This window comes from Sturnira hondurensis, unplaced genomic scaffold (genome assembly GCF_014824575.4).
Source record: "Sturnira hondurensis isolate 20B ecotype Veracruz unplaced genomic scaffold, ASM1482457v3 Scaffold0018097, whole genome shotgun sequence".
Taxonomy (NCBI): Eukaryota; Metazoa; Chordata; class Mammalia; order Chiroptera; family Phyllostomidae; genus Sturnira; species Sturnira hondurensis.
Window position 1 is genome coordinate 2,529,719 of NW_028090728.1, and position 22,696 is coordinate 2,552,414.

The 22,696-nt window shown below is 50.5% G+C and overlaps 1 pseudogene; it reads right to left on the minus strand.

The window, feature by feature from the left end:
- Positions 1–5,416: 5,416 nt before the first annotated feature.
- Positions 5,417–18,037, minus strand: LOC119002760 (FGFR1 oncogene partner 2 homolog; annotated as a pseudogene).
- Between the last annotated feature and the right edge of the window lie 4,659 nt (positions 18,038–22,696).

Here is a 22,696-nt window from a genome sequence, read left to right on the forward strand (position 1 = left end):
ATTCTCTGTACCTTCTCCCCCCTTCTCCTCCTCCCACTCCCCTGTTGCTAACCCTCCATGTGATCTTCATTTCTATGGTTCCGCTCCTAATCTAGCTGTCTTCTTAGTTTGCTTTTGTTTTAGGTGTGGTTGTTAATAACTGTGAGTTTGCTTTTCTTTCACTGTTCATATTTTTTATCTTCTTTTTCTTAGATAAATCCCTTGAACATTTCATATAATAAGGGCTTGGTGATGATGAACTCCTTGAATTTGACCTTATCTGAGAAGCACTTTATCTGCCTTTCCATTCTAAGTAAAGCTTTGCTGGATAGAGCAATCTTGGTTGTAGGTCTTTGGATTTCATGACTTGGAATACTTCTTTCCAGCACCTTCTTGCCTGTAAGGTCTCTTTTGAGAAATCCGCTGACAGTCTGATGGGAACTCCTTTGTGGGTGACTGTCCCCTTATCTCTTGCTGCTTCTAGGATTCTCTCCTTCATTTTAATCTTGGCTAATGTAGTGATGATGTGCCTTGGTGTGTTCCTTCTTGGGTCCACCTTCTTTGGAACTCTCTGAGCTTCCTGGACTTCCTGGGAGTCTATTTCCTGTGCCAGACTGGGGAAGTTCTCCTTTATTATTTGTTCAAATAAGTTTTCCATCTGCTCTTTCTCTTCCCCTTCTAGTACCCCTATAATTCAGATGTTGGGACATTTAAAGATGTCCTGGAGGTTCCTTAATCTCTCTTTATTTTTTTGAATTCTTGTTTCTTCATTCTTTTCTGGTTGGATGTTTTGTTCTTCCTTCTGGTCCACTCCATTGAGTTGAGTCCCAGTTTCCATTACTATTGGTTTTCTGTGCATTTCCCTGCATTTCAATTAGTTTAGCCTTCGTATGTTCCTCTAATTTGTGACTAAAATCGACCAGTTCTGTGAGCATCCTGATCAGCAGTATTTTGAACTGTGCATCTGATAGGCTGGCTATTTCTCAGTCGCTTAGAGTTATCGGCTCTGGGGCTTTAAGTTCTTCTTGAGCCATAATGTTTTGGTCTGTTCACACCTGTTACGTATGAGGGACAGAGCCCTAGGTGTTCACCAGGGTGGGGCAACTCAGTCACTGGGTTGTGACGCTGGATGTCGGGGGCAGGGTCAGAGAGGGGCAATGGCGGTCCCCTCTGCTGCTTCCCGCCACTGGGGCCTGCGCGGTCTGTCTCACTGCTCGCTCCTTTGCTGGTTTATCCTTGAACAAATGTGTGACTGCCGTCAACCTGTTGCCTTACGCCCTCACTGGGTCCACCTGTTGCTACCCCACACCTGGGATCCGCCCATGGCTGCCTGCGCGCTTGAGTCGGGAGATCTTTCCTGCCTAACCTGGCTCCACTGTTGGCTCCGCCCCTCTTACCAGTCTGACTGAATGGTTTGTTGTTGTCGGACTTCCGTATAGTTCAATTTTCTGTGTTTTGGCTGCGTTTTTGTTACCGAAACTTGGTTGACTTTAAACTTGGTTGTGAGAGGAGGCACAGTATTTCCACCTACACATCCATCTTGGCGGAAGTCCCTTAATTCCTTTTTATGGCTAAATGATATTCCCCTCTGTGTATGAATGTTTTATTCATTCATTCATATGTCAAATGGACACTTGGGTTGTTTCCCCCTTTTGGCTAGCTACTGTGAATAGAGCTGGTATGAATAATCAGGTACACGTTTTTGTTCAAACATATGCTTTCAATCCTCTTGAGTAGAAACATAGGAATAGAATTGCTGAGTCATTCAGGCCCCTGGTGCCAGGGGGATTAGCATTGTTCCTCTGGTCTTGAGGCAAAGACCGGGTCTGTGACCTGGGTCCAGGTGGCCATGGTGCAGTCACTCCTACCTCCAGGCATGGCTTTCTCACCTGCAGCTGCCTGGGGCAGGCTCTGTAGATGCCTGCACCCGCTCCCTAGTCTGCCATGGCAAGGCCACAGTCACAGGCGTGGAGGCTTAAACAACAAAGACTGTCTCACCTCTCTGGAGGCTGGAGGTCCAAACCCAGGTGTCAGCAGGGCTGTGCAGGAAGGACCTGCTCCAGGCTTCTCTCCTTGGCTTTTGGGGTGCTGTCTTCCCCTGTGTCTTCACATCATCTTCACTCTGTGCGTGTCTGTCTGTGTGTCCAATTCCCCCTCATATATGGACACCGGTCATGTTGGATCAGGCCCACTCTTGTGACCTCATTAGGACTTGGTGAAATGATACTAATGGCTTAATTTGATCACCTCTGAAAAGATCCTCTCTCCAAAGCAGGTCACATTCTAAAGTATTGGGGACTAGGATTTCAGCATATGAATTTGGGGAACACAATTCAATCCTTAACAAGCTCCCAAACTTACTACTTGCCCTGAGATCCTTGCCTCAGCATCTGCATCTGAGGGAGCCCACTGGAGCCCTGTTTGTCTCCCAGTCTTGGTGAGAATCAAGAGAGCAAATGCAGAGCTCATGGACCATCTGCACTCAGCCTCCCGTGCCTGAGGCCTCCCCACACCTGACACAGCAGACCCAGCCCCTGACCTTGGGGAGGTCACGGTGGTGGTGGCAGAGTGGCAGCCTGCAAACACACAAGGAAACTTCAGGTAGCAGGAGGCATCTGAAGCAGGGAGAGGGTAGAGGGCTGTCGGGGGAGGCTAGAAAGCCTGGGACAGTCAGGGAAGGCCTCGCAGAGAAGGTGGCATCTGAGAAGATTCTGCCGTGGCCATGTTGGGTATGCCTATTAAAGGAACAACAAGGTGGTATTTCTGCTTTCTTATCTGACACCCCCTCCCTCTTAGCCCCCAGCATATCTGTTGAGAACAGCCCTGGGGAGAAAACCCCAAGAAAAAGCCCACCTCAGGCCCCAGGAGTGGATGGAGGAAGCTTTGCCTATAGGAGAAAAATGGAGCTGCTCTGGAATTCCTGGGGGTCGTGGGAGAGGAGGGTGGTTCAAGGGGTCCTGATGGGGGAGGGGCATGTTACCAGGAGAGGGGAGGAGAACTGTGTGGAGAAGCCATTCAGAGAGAGTGAGTGCCCCATCCCTGGAGGTATTAAAGCCCAGCTGGATGGTGTCTTGACAGCATCCTGTGGAGGGAACTCAAGCACTGCTGCGGGTACTTGGGCACCTCTGAAGTCTGGGAGTTAGAAGCACCCAGGGGGACCAGCTGTCTGATTTTTCAGCTGTGATGACACACTGGACCTCTGCTTCTCCCTTTGGTGAATTCAAGAGAACAACACTCACTGTCTTTGGTCTTGAATCTCAAGAGAACAACACTCACTGTCTTTGGTCTTGAATCTCGTGGGCACTGGAACTGGCACCCACATTATCTGCAGTGCCTCTGTTTCACACTAGGTGGCACCGGTCACCTGGCATTGGGGTGGAAATGGACTCCTTCACAGGTCTTAAAAACAACAAAAATGGTTGGATGAAGTGTTGCCTGAACCTGGAAAACCCTTGGAGAACACTAGCAATGAGCTTGTGAGTGGGCAGAGTGTGGCCTTGTGGGAAGGGCCAGAACCTGCCTGAAGGCCTGTCTCAGCCCTGCCACCTGCAGCCCTGTGACACTAAGTCTTCACAGAGTCTCAGCTTCCTCGCCCGCAAGTTAGGAACTGGCACTGTCTTGAAAAAATCGTTTAGTGACTCATCTTCATGGAAAAACCAGGCTCCTATGCACCGTATACCTTTGACATAAATGGAAGGTTCTGCTAAAAAAAGAAGTATAAGGTGGGAAACTTGCTATTTACCAAAGTAAATGCCTTTAAACATACCAAGCTCTTTGAATTAAAAAGACTAAGAATAAATTAACTCGACTTGCTTGTTTATAAAAATAGTTATTTATCAAGGAATGTTTTATAATAGAGCCACCTCTCTGAACCGCCTCAGAGCCAATATCAACTGTGTAGCTTATTTTCTTTAACTCCGACTTGGGGTAAAAATTATATGAATGAATGTACCATTACATTAAGAGATACTGCCCCCAAAACCAACAGAAAAGTTAAAAAATAAAATAAAAACTGTCATTTATTTGTGAAATATTAAGGCCTCTGAAGGAGAAAAAAATCAATTTACTGTTTGGGTCTGTAGCTTTTTTCTATTCAATCAACCCCATCGGCCCCACTTACCCCAAATTCTGAAAAGTTGTTCTGAATTTTGCAATATATAAAATTGTATATAAAACTTGCCATGTAATATTGATCAAATTTTGTATTTAAAAGTGCATTTGCTAGAGTGCTAATTTAATATGTATAATTTAAATGGGTATAATATATTTAATCATATATGAGACTCTAATTTAGATTTGATATTATATTAAAGCACATTTCTTATTTCTGGCCACTTTTGGACATTTACACACTGGATATGTATTTTATAAAAATAAAACAAATACTTCTAAATCCATAGATTTTTAACCTTCTTTTTGTCTGAAAGGTTATAAGAAAGATCATCTAAGTTATGAGGCTGAGATGGTGATTGAGAATAGTTCCAGACACTTTATTTTGAAGTTTTAATTTACATTTCTATATTTCCTAAGAGTAATTATTTTTCTAAAAAGTTCCTATGAGGCAGAAAACGTCCAGGTTTACTTTGAAATAACCATACCCAGCTTGCTCTGGCAAACATTGCAACTCTGTTAGCTAAGTGAGGCATATAATATCCCTGAGGATCAACCAGAGAAGAGAAAAATCTCATCTTCATGAACGATTTAGAACCAAAATTTTTCTTTCAAAGGAGCAGTTTAACCTGCTAAATATGTCTCTTCTAAGAGCTTCTTTTTAAGAAAGTATCATTCCTGAAATGATATTTCAAATACGTGGCTGTTAGCTGAGTATTCACCATGCTGTGTCAGCTAAGGTTGGATGACCTCTTGTTTCTGGTGCAGATAAAACGTTCCTACAGCCTTTCAAATGGAGTTTCCTTTGACAAGCATTAATGAGAAGGCAGGCAGTCATTAAGCTGAAGTCTTATGGTATATAAGCTAATTATTGACTTTGCCACCAAAGAAGGAAGATAAAATTTAGTATGGCGTTCTCCTATTCAGCAAACTATGGCAAAGTCTGTATTTTAAAATTAGGATAATGTTATGAATTCCCAAACACTTACTTGGAATATTCCTGTTTATCCAAGTATAATCCAGAAAGCCAGAAGCGCACTGAAAGCCCCTGATGTGTCCAGCACTCACTGTGAAAACCTTCCATTTATTCACCAGTTAACACAGTCCTGCTTTCTACTTTTCAATTACATTTTAGAATAAAATCTATGACCATAAACTATGCATTGTTTATTGCTATCTCTTAAAAATGTCATTGCAAGTACACTGTACACATTACAGGAAAAAAGAAGGTAGCTTGAGGAAGATATTTCGGTTAATTTACACTTTAGGAGACCAGGCGCAGGGGCCGTTTGCGGCCTTGTAAGAAGTTCACAGACTCAGAAGCTCTTCAGCTCGTCCTCACACTCGGGACAGCGCTGGTCACTAATGCTGACAAAGATGTGCTTTCTGACACATTGTCTTTTCTAAGGTTCAAAAATGATTCTCCAATTATTAGAAGGATTGCTCTCAAGCCTTTGTGTTCTTGTTGAAGTTGAAATATTCTTTCCTGTTCTTGCAACTCAGTTGCTCATAGGTTTCAATGGCCATTGCCACTGCTGCCCCCTCGTTACCTGGTCCACACGTGCCGAGAGTCTGCGGAGAGCTGCCCTTTTGGCTCCATCAGCTGCCTGGCTCGTCTTCTTTTGCTAGCCGTGAGCAGCCTAAACACTTGCTCCCCAAACTGAATTCCACCATAGGCATTCATTCCCCCAGGGATGTACACAAGTCTTCATTCTCTCATGGCAGTTCTCTGATTTGTCTGTTTCTTGCTGGATTCCCATAACTAATGGAGACCGAGGCCAATGTCTCAAAACTTCACTAAGTTCTTGAATTGCTTCCTGATGCTGCATCACCACTTATACTCACTTGTTGTCCGTTCAGTCAGAGATCCTGTTGCATCATCATGATCTCTGTCTCTCACTGGGCATCCGCAGGTGCCTTCTCAATTCTGCAGCTCCTTTCTGATCACAGCAGAGGCAGTGGGTGGGGGAGGGGGGCCCTGGGGCTTCGCCCTTTGCTGGCCTACATAGCACCTCAGCCTGGTGGCCTTGAGCAGCGCTCCAACCACACTCAGACCTGGTAAGCCTGTCTCGAAGGTTAGTGGAGAAGCTTCTAATCTGTCCACAGTGCCTGGCTCATGGCAGGTTTTCTTTTCTTTTTTTAAAAATATATTTAATTGATTATACCATTATACTTGTTGTTCTATTCCCCCCTCTACCCTGCACACCCCCTTCCCCACCATTCCCCCCTTTAGTTTATGACCACGTGTCTCAAGTTCATTAGATTCTGTATTTCCCCTACTATTCTTGCCCTCCCCCCTATCTGTTTTCTACCTACTGTCTATGCTATTTTCTGTACCTTCTCTCTCCTTCTCCTCCTCCCACTCCCCTGTTACTAACCCTCCATGTGTTCTTCATTTCTGTGGTTCTATTCCTGTTCTAGCTGTCCTCTTAGTTTGCTTTTGTTTTAGGTGTGGTTAATAACTGTGTGTTTGCTGTCCTTTCACTGTTCGTATTTTTTATCTTCTTTTTCTTAGATAAATCCCTTTAACATTTCATATAATAAGGGCTTGGTGATGATGAACTCCTTGAATTTGACCTTATCTGAGAAGCACTTTATCTGCCCTTCCATTCTAAATGAAAGCTTTGCTGGATAGAGCAATCTTGGTTGTAGGTCTTTGGATTTCATGACTTGGAATACTTCTTTCCAGCCCCTTCTTGCCTATAAGGTCTCTTTTGAGAAATCCGCTGACAGTCTGATGGGAACTCCTTTGTGGGTGACTGTCCCCTTATCTCTTGCTGCTTCTAGGATTCTCTCCTTCATTTTAATCTTGGCTAATGTAGTGATGATGTGCCTTGGTGTGTTCCTTCTTGGGTCTACCTTCTCTGGGACTGTCTGAGCTTCCTGGATTTCCTGGGAGTCTATTTCCTGTGCCAGACTGGGGAAGTTCTCCTTTATTATTTGTTCAAATAAGTTTTTCACTCCTGGCTGTTTCTTTCCCCCTTCTAGTACCCCTATAATTCACATGTTGGGACATTTAAAGATGTCCTGGAGGTTCCTAAATCTCTCTTTATTTTTTTGAATTCTTGTTTCTTCATTCTTTTCTGGTTGGATGTTTCGTTCTTCCTTCTGGTCCACTCCATTGAGTTGAGTCCCAGTTTCCATTGCTATTGGTTTCCTGTGCATTTCCCCTCATTTGAATCAGTTTAGCCTTCATATGTTCCTCTAATTTGTGACTATAATCAATCAGTTCTGTGAGCATCCTGATCACCAATATTTTGAACTGTGCATCTGAGAGGCTTGCTATTTCTTTTTCACTTGGAGTTATTGGCTCTGGGGCTTTGAGTTCTTCTTGAGCCACATTTTGGACTGTTCATGCCTGTTACGGATGAGGAGCGGAGCCCTAGGTGTTCACCAGGGCCAGGCAACTCAGTTGCTGGGTTGTGATGCTGTATGTGGGGGCGGGGGTCAAAGGAAAGCAATGGCGGTCCTGTCTGCCTCCTCCTGCTGCTGGGGCCTGCACGGTCCGTCTCACTGGTCACTCTGCTGGTTTATCTGCGCACAAATGTGTGACTGAGGTCAGCCTGCCCCGCACCCTCACTGGGTCCGCACTGCTACCCCGGCTGCCTACTCGCCTGGATCCGGGGATCCTTCCTGCCTGACCCTGCTCCGCTGCTGGCTCTGCCCCTCTTACCGGTCCTGGTCAAACGGTTCGTTGCTGTAGGACTTCCATATAGTTCAATTTTCTGTTCTTTGGCTGCATCTTTGTTTACTAAACCTTTGTTGTATTCAAACTTGGTTGTGGGAGAAGGCACGGTGTTTCCACCTATGCCTCCATCTTGGCAGAAGTCGGCAGGTTTTCAATAAACCATGGCAACTCTGTGCATGTGGAAGATCCACTGGGTGGGAACGCTCACCAAGGTCAAGTTCTCACAGTCTAAACGGCTCCTGAAAGACTCTGGTGGCCTCTCTCTCAGCTGAGCCCCTTAGACCCAGGGCAGGCACATCCATCACCCTCAGAGGTCTGGGCAGCTGCCCCCGGCCAGCCCTGCTCCTGCAAAGCCAGGGGCCTTCTTTCAGCAGCAGCCTCGGCCCAGACCCTCTCCTGGCCCCAACTGCATAGGAAATCAGTCTTTTGAAAAAATAAGTGCTCCTTTCTTCTCATGGTTTGCATTTCTCACTTGTTTTGTTGATAAAATCAACAGAGGTGTTTGTACCCTTTAGGGGTTCAGTGCAGATGGTGAAGCCTTCTGCAGTTCCCTCCCCACGGGGGCCTGGTAGCAGAGTGGTGGGCTTCCCCTTGGGAGTTCTTCCATATGTAAGCCCACATTTATATAAAAATGATTATTACTCTTGAAAAATGAAAACACGCTGGTACAATCATTCACTCGTGCATTCATGCATTCAGCCTGTGTCGGACACGCTAGCCTCAGCACAGTGAAAAGCAAGGTGCTTCAAATGGTGCTTCCTTCCTGCCCTCGAGGAATGAGAAATGAGAAATAAATACCAGCACCTGCTCCGGCTGGGTGGTTCCCTTGGTTGGAGCATCCTCCCATACCCCAGAAGGTGCCAGGTTCACTCCATGGTCAAGGTACATACTAGGTTGCACATTCCATCCTGGGTCAGAGAGCGTACGGGAGGCAACCAACCGGTCGTTGTTTCTCTCTCTCACACTGGCACTTCCCTCTCTCTTTCCCTTCTTCCCTCTCTTGTACTAACATGTGATGGCAGTTGGCAAAGCAGAATAAGGAGTTAGAGGGCGTATTTGTTCCTGCTGTGATATTGCCACAAAGACACCAGAAATTTAATCCCTTCCAGCTCTGGAAACCAGAAGTCAGAAATCATTGCTGCTGGGCCAAAGTCAAGGTTCTGGCAGGGCGGCACGCCCTCTGGAGCCTTGGTGGTCTGTGCAGGATTCCATCTTCTCATGGCTGTGGCCTTCCTTGGCTCTGGGCCGCATTGTCCCAGCCTTCGAGGCCAGAACCCGCCCCTCCCTCTGCCTCCCTCTCACAAAGACACACCCGACTGCGTTGAGGGCCCACCCCGAAAGCCCAAGGCAATCTCTCCATCTCAAGATCCTTGACTCAGTTACACCTGCAGCCCTCTGGCCTCTTTGGCCGTAAAAGAGAGCATTCGCAGGTCCCGGAGATTAGAAATGGAGGGGCAGGGGGAGGGCACTTTCCAGCCTACCTTGGAAAGTGTCTGGGCAGGGGGAGGGCTGTGGCAGCCTCATCCTGGCACGTGGAAGGTGTGCAGACGACCAAGTCATTGTCCAGTTAGTAAGTGAACAAACAGGCAGCTGACAGGCCTGTGTCTGAGAACAAAAGCGTGTTCCACAGCCCGTGACTGAGCACTGGCTACTGTTTCAAATGCCTGGGCATGAGCAGGAAGGACTGACTGCAGCACACATTTTCCTGGCTGAAACTGAGCGTGAACGGAACGTCTGCAGATTGGCAGATACTGGTTTTGCCAGCAGCTTCGTGTGGGGCCGCAGGCACCCCTCACTTTAACCCTGCATGGTCACCGGTGCGTGAGAGTGTGGTGGCCAGGGCAAACCTGGGCACCCACTCCTGGCAGGGCCTGGCTTCTGTTCTCACTGTGTGGCAGGTATAGAGAAGCCCTCTCGTCTTCCCCGCTGAGGGTCAACCACGTTCTGGGCCAGGGTCTCAGTAGCCCCACAAGGAGCCCACTCTACCTCTGGTCTGCAATCCAGACTCCATCAGCTCTGATGCTGGCTCCCTGGTGCTTTCAGGACCCCTGGTTCCTTGAGGCTGCCTGCACTCTGGATGCCAGCAGGAGTGGACACAGGCCATGGGGCCAGTGGGCCAGGCCTGCCTCTGACCAGCATCTCCAGGCCTGTTTCCCCAGAGCCCAGTGCTGAGAGGCAGCAGGACTCTCTCAGAGTCTCTGCACTTGAGATTCATTGCCATGCTGCCTTCCAGCTCTGCCTGGCAGGTCCGGACTCTTGGAATCATAGTGACTCCCACCAGGGGTCTCTGGGCAATTGTATCAGCCAGACTTACTACTGTTGCGGAGGAACATTCACTGAGCACCTCCAGGGCCTGCGCTGCCCCAGCACGTCATCGATTCTCTCAGCACACCCTCACAGCCACTCTGTGAACTCATCTTCAAGGGGGAGAAACACTGGGAGGCTTGGTGACATGCCACGGCTAGGGGTCAGCAAGCAGCAGGATTGGGAGCTGCGGCAGGCCTGCCCAGACCCAGAGCTGTCTGTGCCCACCCGAGTCCAGACCGTCGCTCCTCTTTCCTGGGGCCCTCGGCTGATGAGGGGACAAGCTCAGAGCAGGGCTTCACAAACGTGGGGAATAGCCCTGGGAACAGGGATCTGGGCACCTGGGCCAGCTGTCCCCAGTGCTAACAGGCTTGGCCAACTTGTCCTTCATTGGCTCCCCTTCCTTGCCCTCCTTTCCTGCAGTGCTCTTGGGGGTCAGGGGAGTCACCTCTGACATCCTTGTCTCAGGTCTGCTCCTAAGGGGTCCCAGCCTGAGCCCCATGGCCAGCCAGCTAGATGCAGTGCTGGCCACTCAATGCGTTGTCTCCTTTACTCCTTAACAACCCCTTCCTAGTTGGTCAGCTGAAGTGGCTCGCTGGGAGCTGGTTGCACAGCTCCAAGGCTGCAGGGCTGGCCTCAAAGACCTGCAAGCCCAACTGGGCTGCTTCTGCTGTGCCCCCACCCCTAAGTACAGGTGGGCTGGGCTAGAAGGTAGAGTGATTGAGGCCCCTCCTGAGGACCCGGTCTTGCGGGCAAGTCTCCCCAGGACACCAAGGAGAGAGGGAGCCACCACTCTCTTCTCAGAAATGGTTCTTCTTCTTTTTAAAAAAATATTTTCTTGATTTATTTTTAGAGAGGAGAAGGGAGGGGGAAAGAGAGGGAGAGAAACAGCAATATGTGATTGCCTCTCGTGTGCCCCCTACTGGGGACCTGGCCCACAACCCAGGTGTGTGTTCTGCCTGGGAATCGAACTGGTGACCCATTGACTCACAGACCAGCACTCAATCCACTGAGCCACACCGGCCAGGGAAGACATGGTTCTTCTTGACAGGCACTGAGAGCCAAGGGCAGCTCCGGATCTTCTAAGGAGGCTAGGTCCCCCACCCCAGAGGCCCCTCCAGGGCTGGCTGAGACCCACCCTGACTCTCCCTGACAGAGACACTCCTCTTGGTTCAGCTGGTGCAGTGGTAAAAACAGGGTCCTTGGGGCACCCCACTGCTTGCTCAGCCACTCCAGGCTGAGCTCTGAGCCAGACCACTCAGCTGTGGCCCCCACCTTCTCCCACTGTGCAAGCCGAGAGTCTATCAGTGCTGCAGGGGACCAGGTGCAGGGAGCGCCAGCACCAACACTGAGGAAAACCATGGTTGCTCCAGGTGGGTATGGTGGCCATTCTCAGGGACACAAGGAGGAACCCTGCATAGTTAGACATCTCTGTTATATGTTTGCATTAGAAAAATAAGCATCTAGCATCAAATGTGAGTGCCTGGTTGTAATTGCTTGAGAGATGGCTAAACTTCAGAAAGTGAATCAAATGAAAGAAAAATACGAAGTGACCCATGCTATGGGACCATTTCCATGGACTGGGTTGGAAACAGCTAGGGCACTGGTGATGCCAAGGGATGGCAAGGGCTCCGAGTCACAGGAGCTGAATTCCACTCCTGGGCGGTGCAAACTGGGGCAGCCACTGGGGAAGAAAACTCGGCCTTATTTAGTAAAGTTGAAGATGTGCGTTTTTGCTTCTTGGTATGGGCTCTGAAGCAGAGCTTCTGGAACTTTCATGTGCATGTGAATCATCCGGGGAATCTTTATTTAAAATTTGTTTTGAATGTATACTTTAAAAAAATTGCACTTTATTGATTATATCATTATAGTTGTCCCAATTTTGCCCCTTTCCCCCCCTCACCCCAGCATCCCCCACTCCGTCAATGGTGTGGGGTGTAATCCCCACACCGTTGTTCATGTCCATGGGTTGTGCATATAAGCTCTCTGGCTACTGCATTCCTATACTGCACTTAATATTCCGCTGGCTACCCTGTAACTGCCTATTTGTACTTCTTAGTCCTGTCACCTCCTCACCCATCCCCCACACCCTCTCCCCTATGGCAACCATCAAAACGCTCTCCATATCCATGCTTCTGTCTCTGTTCTTGTTTGCTTAGTTTGTTCTTTAGATTCAATTGTTGATAAAGATGTATTTACTGCCATTTTATTGTTCATAGTTTTGATCTTTTTCTTGAAAAATTCCCCTCAACATGTCATATAATAATGGTTTTGTGGTGATGGACTTCTTTTTTTTTTCTTGTCCAGGAAGCTCATCATCTGTCCTTTGATTCTAAATGATAGCTTTGCTGGATAGAGCAGTCTTGGCTGTAGGTTCCTGCTTTTCATGACTTGGAATATTTCTTGCCAATCCCTTCAAGCTTGTAAAGTTTATTTTGGGAAATCAGCTGACAGTCTTATAGGAGTTTCCCTGTAGGCAACTAACTTCCTTTCTCTTGCTGCTTTTAAGATTCTCTCTTTCCCTTTAATCTTTAGCATTTTAATTATGCTGTGTCTCATAGTGAGCTTCTTTGCATCTATCTTGTTTGGGACTTTCTGTGCTTCCTGGACTTGCATGTCTATTTCCTTCACCAAATTAAGAAAGTTTTCTTTCACTATTTTTTCCAATAGATTCCCAATTTCTTGCTCTTTCTCTTCTTCTTCTGGAACCCCTATGATGCATATGTTGGACCTCTTGAAATTGTCCCGGAAGCTGCTTACACTGTCCACAACTTTTATGATTCTTTTTTCTTCTTCTTGTTCTGATTGGTTGTGTTTTGCCTCCTTATGTTCCAAATCATTGATTTGATACTTGGCTTCATCCATTCTACTCTTTCTCTGTAAAAGTTCTTTAATTAATGTGTCCCTCATTTCTGACTAGAGTTTTCATCCTATGGAGTTCCTCACTAATTTCTTAGAGAATCCTTATAACCAGTGTTTTGAACTCTGCATCTGATAGATTGCTTATCTTTATTTTGTTTAGCTCTTTTTCTGGAGTTTTGATCTGTTCTTTCATTTAGGCCATGTTTCTTTGTCTCCTCATTTTGGCAGCCTCCCTGTGTTGGTTTCTATGCATTGGGCAGAGCTGCTATGACTCCATGTCTTGGTAGTGTGGCCTAATATAGTAGATGTCCTGTAGGGTCCAGTGGCACAAACTGCCCTATCACCCAAGCTGGGTACTTGAGGTGTGCCCTTCGTGTGGGCTGAGTACATACACTCTCCTCTTGTAGTTGAGCCCTGATTGCTGTTGTCAGATCAATGGAAGGGATTTACCCAGGCCAGTCATCTGCAAGGACTGGCTGTGACCACTAATCACCAGTTTCCACCCTCTGAGGAGGATCAGCTGTGCAGGGGTGGGGTGGTAGTGCTCTGACATGGCCTATAGCCATCCACTGGGTGCTCTGGCCCTGGAGTTTCCCTGATGGTGCAGGCCAAGGTCAGCCCCCTCCTGCGTTTTGTCCAGGGCCACCCTGCCTGGGCTATAAAGCAATCTGAGGTGGCTGCTACTTGTGCTGGGCTTGAAGATTCCTGGGCAAAGCCAAACTGTGAATCTAGGGTAACTGCTGCTAGTGCCAGGCCTGGGGCCACTTAGCAAGAGGTACATGGGCTGGGGGCTCACTGAGGCAGCCTGTGGTTTGTTTGAGAGGATTTAGGAAGTTGTGAAGCATGAGCCAAGACCAGCCATTCATATGGAAAAGTCTCTGTTAACAGTCCAGTGGTCTGTAAGTTGGGTAGGATGGGGTCTCAGGGGATCTCCAGGGCAGAGTAGTGTTAGCCAGGTCAATGGAGTTTCAGATATGGCACCTGCCTGCTGGCTCTGTGGCTCTGTGGCTCCGTGGCTCTATGACTCTGTCAGGGGGAAGGTTCAGATAAGGTACAATGGCCTTGCCCGCTTTTCTCTCTGGGAGAAAGCTGTCTCCAGCTCTCACCTTGATGCCAGACACTTCAGTTCCTCCCTGTATACCACTGGTGACTTTTAAACTGCCATCCCATTGTTGGAGTTCAGAGGGAGTGAGTCTGAGTGAGTCCTTGTGTGGGTTCTTAAAGAGAAACTGCTTGGGATTCCAGCAGTTTCTTCCACTGACTCAATCCCCACTTCTAGCAGCCAGAAGTTATGGGGACTTATCTTCCTGGCACTAGAACCCTGGCCTAGGGAACGTGGTGTGGGGCTGGGACTCCTCACTCCTGAGATATCCCTCTCAAGTTTTTATCTACCACGTATGGATGTGGGAGCAGCCCATTCTGCATCTCCAACCCTCCTACTAATTGGATGGGTGTAGTTTCTTTAATTCCATAGTTGTCAGACTTCCATTCAGCTCATTTTCTCATGGTTTTGAGTGATAGTTGTTGTATAGTTTAGTTGTAATTTTTATGTGTTTGTGTGAGGAGGTGAGCAGTGTTTACCATGCAGAATGGTAAATGTAGCCATCTTGACTGAAAGTCTCTCACCTGGGGAATCTCGTTAGAAGGCAGTGTCAGCCTTAGGAGGTCTGTGTGAGCCCAGAGCCTACCTTTCAAAGCAGCTGCCGCACTTCCCAAGGTTCTCAGCAGCACTGCTGGTGACAACCCCAGCTGGAAACAACTCAGTTGGCACGGTCAGGGGGCTGGACACACTTGGGGCCTTGACTGCCACAGCACCTCTGATTAGTCAGAGCACAGCCAGGCTTCAGGTCATGTCTCCCAACCTAGGACTGGGACCTTCACTGAGCCCCTGGTGCGGACAGTGGGAAGCCTGAAGCCTTGCCAGCCAGGCTCCTGTACTAGTTGAATCTGGAACATCTCAGTTCCTGACTGGAGAGAGTGCTGGGTGCTGGCTGGGTCCTGGCTGGGTGCCGGCTGGAGACTGACCATTGAGGTCTCCCAGGTCCCAGGCAACATGCTGGGGATTGTCTGAGTTCTTCTGGGTGACCTTGTACAAGCTTCAGGATGTCTCTGAGCCTCAGTTTCCTCATCTGTAAAGCAGGGATAATAGTAGCTCCTAACCCCAGAGGGATCGAAGAGTGACAGCCCTTAGCCAGGTCCCCCATCCCTCCCAGCCCCTCTGCTCTGCAGTGGAGCCTGTTTCTTCACTGCCCAAGTCTGGAGGTACTCGGGCGTCGTGGACAGCCCACCCTGCTTTCCAGGCACCCTGCTCAGGGATCCCCCTGAGGCCTCCGGCATTTTTGAGGCTCACTTACTGCCTGGGAGCCGTCAGCTGCATGAGGAGTGAGCAGTTCCCGGAATTGACTCTTAGAGTCTGCACACCCCATAAAGCACCCGTCTCCGAGTTCTGGGCTGCGCCCAGGTGCAGGTAGGCAGGTCGGAGTTCATTGGGAGTGGACGCTCTATCTGACCCATGTTGCCCTCTCCCTGATGCTCACCTCTGGCCCCCTCTGCCTCTGGCCTCTGCCTGGGCTCTGGCCCTGCTAGGAGAGGAGGGGTTTGGGTTTGCTGGCTCCCGCCCTCCTGTCTTGACACTCCGTGCTTCTCTCACTGTCCTGCTGCCGAGTGGGACTCCTTGATGTTTCTCAGAGGACCTTCGTTCCTGCCTCTGCGCCTCTGCACCTGCTCTCCCCTCTGCCCGGGTAGCCCTGCCACAACATTTTTGCAGGTCTCAGTTCAACTGTCACCTTCTAGGAGGGGCCTTCCCTGGCCACCCTACCTAATGTTGCCCCCTAGATCTTGTCCATCATATTGCCTGCTTAAAATGGTGCTGAGTACTCTGTGTATATTTTTGACTGAGCACCAGCTCACAGGTGGACCCTGCTTGCCTTGTCTACTGGTGAACACCCAGTGCTGGGCACGCAGTAGGTGCTCAAACAATATGTGGAAGGAAGGAAGACAAGGCTGACTGAGAGAGTGTGAGAGCCAGAAAGAGAACAGTTATATACCAAGTGGAAGGACAGTGGAGAAAGGGCTGCCTGTCTGGATGCTTAGGAACTACAGGAGAGCAAGAGAGGCAGGAGCCGCTGGGTGCCTGGGCTGCCTGCACGGAGGCTGTGCCTCCTGCAGGGAGGACCTCGGGCCCAAACCCTGGACTGACTGACCCTTGCTCAGGAAGGCCAGGGGCAGCCACTTTGTCACTTGGCCCATCTTGGGGTCAGGGCTAAAACTGGGCACGGGACCAGAGTGGCTAGAGGGAATCCCAGTAGCCAGGTTGCAGGCTTGAGGTCTGGGGCTGGCTGCGTGGAGGCCAGTCTGGGGCAGTCTGTAGGGGAAGACCCCAGGCTTGGGCAGGGCGTGAGGTTCTGGGGCAGCTTACTTCTCTCTGGCCTTCATTTCAATTTCTGTGAAATAGTTGGTTCTTTAAGCGTCCTCCCTGGGCTGTTACAAAGATGCCCTGGTGTGATGTCTTAGAGGCAGTTTACGCGTTGGCCCCAGGACTACTTGGATAGGGGAGAAAGAGCCTCGCCCGCTTGCTCACCCCCAGGGAGTCCATCCTCTGGCATAAGGGCCACCACACGGGGGCCGGGACCCCTCCTGAGAGGCTCGGGTTGATAGAAGCTGTTCTCTGCCATCCTTGGCATTTCTGGGGCTGCTGTGCAAGAGTCATGTCTTGGTACATTGTCATCACTGCTCCATTAGAAAATGCCTCTCGTTTCATTTTATTGTGTGGCATAGTCCCTTGAACCTCCCACCCGCACCCCGGCCCCCACTCTCAAGGCTGCCACTTAACAAGACCACTCTTTGGTCCTTCACTGTGTGTCTGCCCTTCCTACCTGTGAGTGTGCACAGTGTAAGCTCTGCTAGCGTCACACACAGCTCACACTGTTCCTCAGGGTCCTACAAACAGTATGATGTAGCCAGCGCTCTGAGCGCCCCTCGGGCATGACTCTGCTCAGCCACACAGGTACCACCAGAGCCCACTGGGTGTTCCTGCGCTTCTCCTCAGCATGGGCATCCAGGGAAGATCACAGATGAGGAAAGGGTGATGTGGTTAGTGGATACTCGTGGTTCACTCTGGGGAACAAAATGTGGATCCCACCTCCCATTGCAGCAAACCAGGGTGCCAGTGAATCAAAGGTCTCCCTTTAAAATTAGGTAAAGCTATATTGTGGAGGTAAGGCCAATGGAAATAAACATTGGCCGGTAGCTTTGTGACCAGGGTCTGGGGAAAATGTCTTAAAGAGCCTTCAAATATCTCATATTGGGGGGGGGGCAAAACCTTAGAATTTATTAAAAATTGTGTATTTATTCCTACATACATGTTTAAATTTTACTCACTTTCAAAGTATTTTCTACTTTATGCAATACACCTGTTGAGACTTTTTCCTGCTGCTCAAAACAGTGTTTGAACTCATCAATTCTGATGCCTGTTAGTGCTTCTGCCATTTTTTGTTTCACCTCTTCCACATCAGCAAAATGTTTCCCTTTGAGGACTTTTTTAATCCTGGGGAACAAACAAAGGAGCTTAGGGCAGGATGGGCTGAACGGGGAGGGTGGGGCACGGGGATCATGTTGTGTTTGGTCAAGAGCTGCTGAATACTCAGCACTGTGTGGGCAGGTGCTCTGGTCAATCACCCATCACAAAATGGGCTGAAAGAGTCTTCGGTCTTAAAATTAACAAAATTCGCTGAAGCCAAATGCAGCGTCTCACAACAATGCCAGCTGGAACACTGATCCAGACGGGTTCCTAGAACAGTCACCTAGAGGGGGAAGCCTGTACTGCAAGGGGCCCGCCCTCTCAAAGAAAATTCTGAGGGGTTTTGTTGGTCCCCCTTGTGTATGGGGGGCGGGGAGGCACGCAAAGGAGTCACTGGCTCTGACCACATGAAAATGAAGGGTGTCTGCTCTGTGAAAGATCCCCCACACAAAAATTAACAAATGACAGGCTGGTAGAAACTATTTTCCTGGACGACAGTGTATAAAAGACAATGATGGGGGTGGTACCTACTTGTGACAAGTTGGAGTGTCCTCACCTTCGTAATTGGTTTTCATGGTAGCTGGCATTTCCCACACTCTTTGTTCTTCCTCCCAAGGACAGGGAGTGGAAACAGCTAAGATTCTAACCTCCTGAGTAGTATCGACCGTGGGACCTCCCCTACCCTCCTGGCTCCCTGATGCCAACCCAGGTTCAAACTTCAGACTGACCAGGAAGATCCTTTGTACCTGGTGCTAGAAAAGATGCCTCAGAGGCTGCCTGGAACACCATGCATCTTACTGGTGGGAGGCCGGTGCCCAGATGGGCATCCAGGGTTCGATGCTCAGAGCCATGGTCTCACTGGGCTGTTAAAGGGCCCTTTATCTGTACATATCAAGGAGACGTCTCCCCTTGAGGGTCCTCTGGGTCCACAGTCCCGCCCCCGCCCCGCTCCCAGATGAGAGGGGCCATCCAGGGGCAGACTGCTGTGCTGCTGGGGCCCTGATGGATGTTCAGGCACTGTTCAAGACCACCTGCAGGGCTGACTGGTGGGCAGCCCACCCTCATGGCAGTGGGGGGCTTGGCCAAAGGGGGTGGTGATCGTGATGGTGTGTGGGCTGCTAGGGCTTCGCCCCGTGGCACCTCTGCAACGCTGGGTTCCAGCCCTCCTGCTTTCTGTCTGAGGGAACCAGGTCAGCTGCTCTTCTGCCTCCGGCAGCCCGGGTCCAGGAGTCCCCCTGCCAACCCCCCTGGGGGTCAGAGGAGTCCTTGGGAGAAGCTGCGGAGATGAGAGAGGTGGGTCAGGAGGGTGTTCATTTCCCCCATCAGTGGCTGCCTACCTGACAGCTGGCAGCCCTATATTTCTCTGGGTGATGGAAATATGGCTACTTACTACTATTCTTTCCATTTCTCTGGATTTTAGATAGTTTTCTTAAGAAGAAGAACAGAAAGGGTCAGCAAGACTTGCCGGCTTAGGGTGGACACTCGGAGGAGGACTATGGAATATGGCTGGATTCTGTGTGTGAGCGTGTGTGTGAGTGGACACAGGGGTCCTGACAATGGCTCTCATGACCAGCCCCAGCCAGGGGCCCTCCACATACCCCTCGTCCCTTGTAGCAGCCCCAACAGGTCAGTCCCTTAGTTCCCACTTTGTAGAGGAAGAAACAGGCTCAGAGAAGTGAAGCCATTTGCCCAAGGCCCTATGGCCAGCCAGCTGCTGGGCTCCGACTCAAACCTGAGCCTGGGGCCCTCCTGGCCTGCAGCACGAAGCGCCTGGAGGGAGGCTGTGTTTGTGCTGTTCAGGGGGAGCCGTGCCCAGCTCAGATCCCCGGTGTGGGGCCCACAGGCTGCACCACCTGTGCTGCAGCAGCCCTGGGAGTGTCTGTCCTCCCCCTGAGGCCAGGTGAGTGGGGGTCTGCCTGATGTGGGAGTGATCAGGTGCTACTTGCATGATAGGAGCTCTCCCTCCCCCACCCCGAGGAGAGATCTTGGCAAGTCAACACTCCTGATCCGTGGCGGGTGTGCGGGGGGCCAGCTGGATGCACCCCAGAGTTGACATTTCCCTGGCCAAGCTCTTCTCCGTAGAAAGAAAACACAGGGTGTAGGGTGACTGCAGCAGCTATGTTTCAATGCCAGAGAGTTTAGTTGACCTTCTGAAGCAGAGAAAACTGCCATGTTTCTCACAAACACTCTCATCTCTTCTCTGGGGAGCCCTGTGCTTACACCACAGCGACACCACAATGACTGTGACCGCCAGGCATGGCTGTGTGGGCTGTGCACTGTCCGGCTCTGGGGAGGACACCAGACACATCCAAATCTGTGTAAATGGACCCTGGTGGGCTGTGCAGTGCCCATACTGTGCCCCTGTGCATGGTAGCCCTAAGCCCCAAGAAACTTTCCACTAGGGAGGCAGATGGTTGTGTCCCCTGAAGCCTTGGGAGAGCAGGTGTGCTCACCTTCTTGTTGACACATACCCCACAGAGTGGGAGAAAGTGGCCATTGTCCCCACAAAAAGGACCTGGAAGGGGATGGCCTCCCCNCGCCGTCTGATACTCACATTACAGTGGGCCCAGGCCTGGCTTGTGTTTAGCCTCTGTAGCAGCAGTCCTTGGCTCTTAAGTTCTTGAACGGACTTCCCATATGCCTGGCCGCTGTGGCATCTCTCCCCTCTCCCAGTCTCCACAAGCTCACTGGGGCATCGCCAGGTCCCAGGGGCTCAGGCCTGGTCCCTGAGTACCCCTGACTCCTGCTTCTCCCCTGCCTGCCACAGCCCAGGCGGTCCGTCTCAGTGCCCCTGCCTTCAGGGTGTGCCTGGACCCCTGCTCTCTCATCGCCTGCCTCCTGCCTGTCCTGGCCACCAGCGTCCCTCACCTGACAGTGGCTCCAGCCTCCTCCGGCCTCTCCGCCTCAACCGCGCCCCACCGTGTACACGTCCTCTTTCTGCAGCGGCCAGAAGGGCCCAGACTTTTGATTTAAGAAGCTAAATCAAAAGAAGCCAGATGAGAAAGGCCACCTACTGCAGATTCCATTTATATGAAATGTCCAGTGTAGACAAGTCCATAGGGACAAAAAGCAGATAGGGGGTCATTAGGGTGAGGGGGGCGATGGAGAGTGCCGATGGAATGGGTGCAGGCTTTCTTTTGGGGTGGAGAAATGTTCTGGAATTAGTTGCACACCACTGTCGGTGTACTAAATGCCAGTGAACTTGTTCTCCCTACAGTGGTCACAAAGATGAGTTTTGTGTTATCTCTACTTTACCACAATAAAAACAAACAAAATTAAATCCAATCACATTGGACTGAAACCCTCCACTGGCTCCCCGAACACCTCCACAACAACCCCAGATTCCTGAGCAGGGCTGTGGGCCCAGTACCACCCATCCCCCGTGGGCTCTGCCTCCATCTCCCTCCCAAGGATCCCTCATCCAGGGGCTTGCTCTGCTCTTCCTGCCCCCTCCCCAGAACCTCTGGGGCTGCTTTTCCCCCCTCTCATCCTCAGAGGGGCCTCAACCTCCCAGCCCCCAGTCAGTCTGCCCCACTGCACATTCCTGGGCTCTATTTTCTTCCAAGCTACCCTTGAAATGGTGCTATTTACTTATAATTTGACTTCTTAATCCCTTCTTTCAACCAGGAGGGGCTTTGACAAGCATTGGGGGCTTTCTTTGCCATTTTTGCTGTCAATTCCTGAGTGAACGAGACACGGTGAGCGGCCACCCCCAGGGACATAGTTTCTAGCAGCTGGTGCGGTGGCCCCAGGCTGGTGCACCCTCATCTCCCCCAACCTGGTCTTCGGGAGCTGACCCTGAGCATGGCCCCCTGGAGCCCAGCTTTCTCCTTGTCTTCTTGTCCGTGGTGTTAGCAGCTGCCTGTCTGAATTCCTAGCAGGCTGCATCCCCTGCTGCCCTGCCCGGCCCTGTGCCTGCCCCAGCCTGCCCTTGACTTGTTGCAGGACACACTGCTTGCCTGTGAGATGTTTCTTGGGGCTCTGGGGTGGGGTGGGGTGGGGGTGGGGCAGGTTCTCAAAGGTTGCACTCACTCTTTCCAGCATAGCGGGTTCCAGAGACTGGCAAGCAGGACGTGTGCTGGGGACTACAAAGGGCTCTGTGGCCTGGACTCTGTCTCCCAGATTCAGAGGTGAGGGCTTCTCCCCGAGCCCTCAAGGAGGGGTGCTAGTTTGACTGGCAAAGGTAAGAGGAAGGGCACCAGGGCAGGAGAAACAGTTGAGTAAAGCATCACAGGTGAGGATGGGGGGAGCGCCCAGGGTGCACCTGGACTGGAGACTGGTGGAATGCAGTGGACTCGGGATGAGCAGCCCCGAGAAAACTTACCTCCTTCCAGTTAAACTTGCAGATTTTGAAGCAGTCCTGAAAACATGGGTTCAAAGGAACAGATTCCTGCTTCCAAGGGGTTCATCACAGCCTGTAGCCCAGGGACCCGGCCCTCACCATCTGACGTGGTTTGTCTGGCTGGTGGTTGTACTGCGGTTTTTGAATCTCACTACCCTTCAGTGGGCCTGCGTGTTTTTACCACTCACTCCATTTGTCTCAAGACTCGTGGTGGCGTTTGATACGGAGCTCCCTGCTGCGTCAGGAGGCTATGCTAACTGGTGTGCTGTGAGCCCAGAGAAGAGGGGAGAGCACGGCTGGGCTGGGCTGACTGGGCAGGGCAGACCTCCCATGTGGGCGACATTGACCTGCACCTGAAGGTTGCCCTTCTAGGGACATGTGGGGCCTGGTTTGGGGGCCAGAAATAGAGATGTGTTCTCCGAGGAGGTCAGCCTACAGCTGGAACTGGGCATCATGGGATCAGTTTGGAGGGTCCAAGGGAAGAGGAAGGCCACTGTGAGAGTGGCCGGCAGCCTCAGCGAAGGCACAGGAGCTACTGAGGTTGGAGAGGCCTGGCTTCCACCCCTGGTTCCACCTTTTACTGGCTGCATGACCACGGGCAAATGCATAGTTATTTGTAAATTTCTACCTGCTCATGTATGAAATGGGCATCATACTACTTGCACACATACACGAGGGCTTATTTTATGTCCTGTTCTGAGTACTTTACACATGTCGCCAGACTGAGTTCTCCAAGTGAGTCTGTGAGTTAGGTGCTACTGCCATTCCTGCTGTAAAGGTGAGGAAACTGAGGCACGAGGAATTTAAGTACAGCTGGGGAATGGCCATGCAGGGGAAAGCCCGATCTGACCACGGAGCTCGCAGTCTGGACTCTCCTGCAGGTATTACCTCT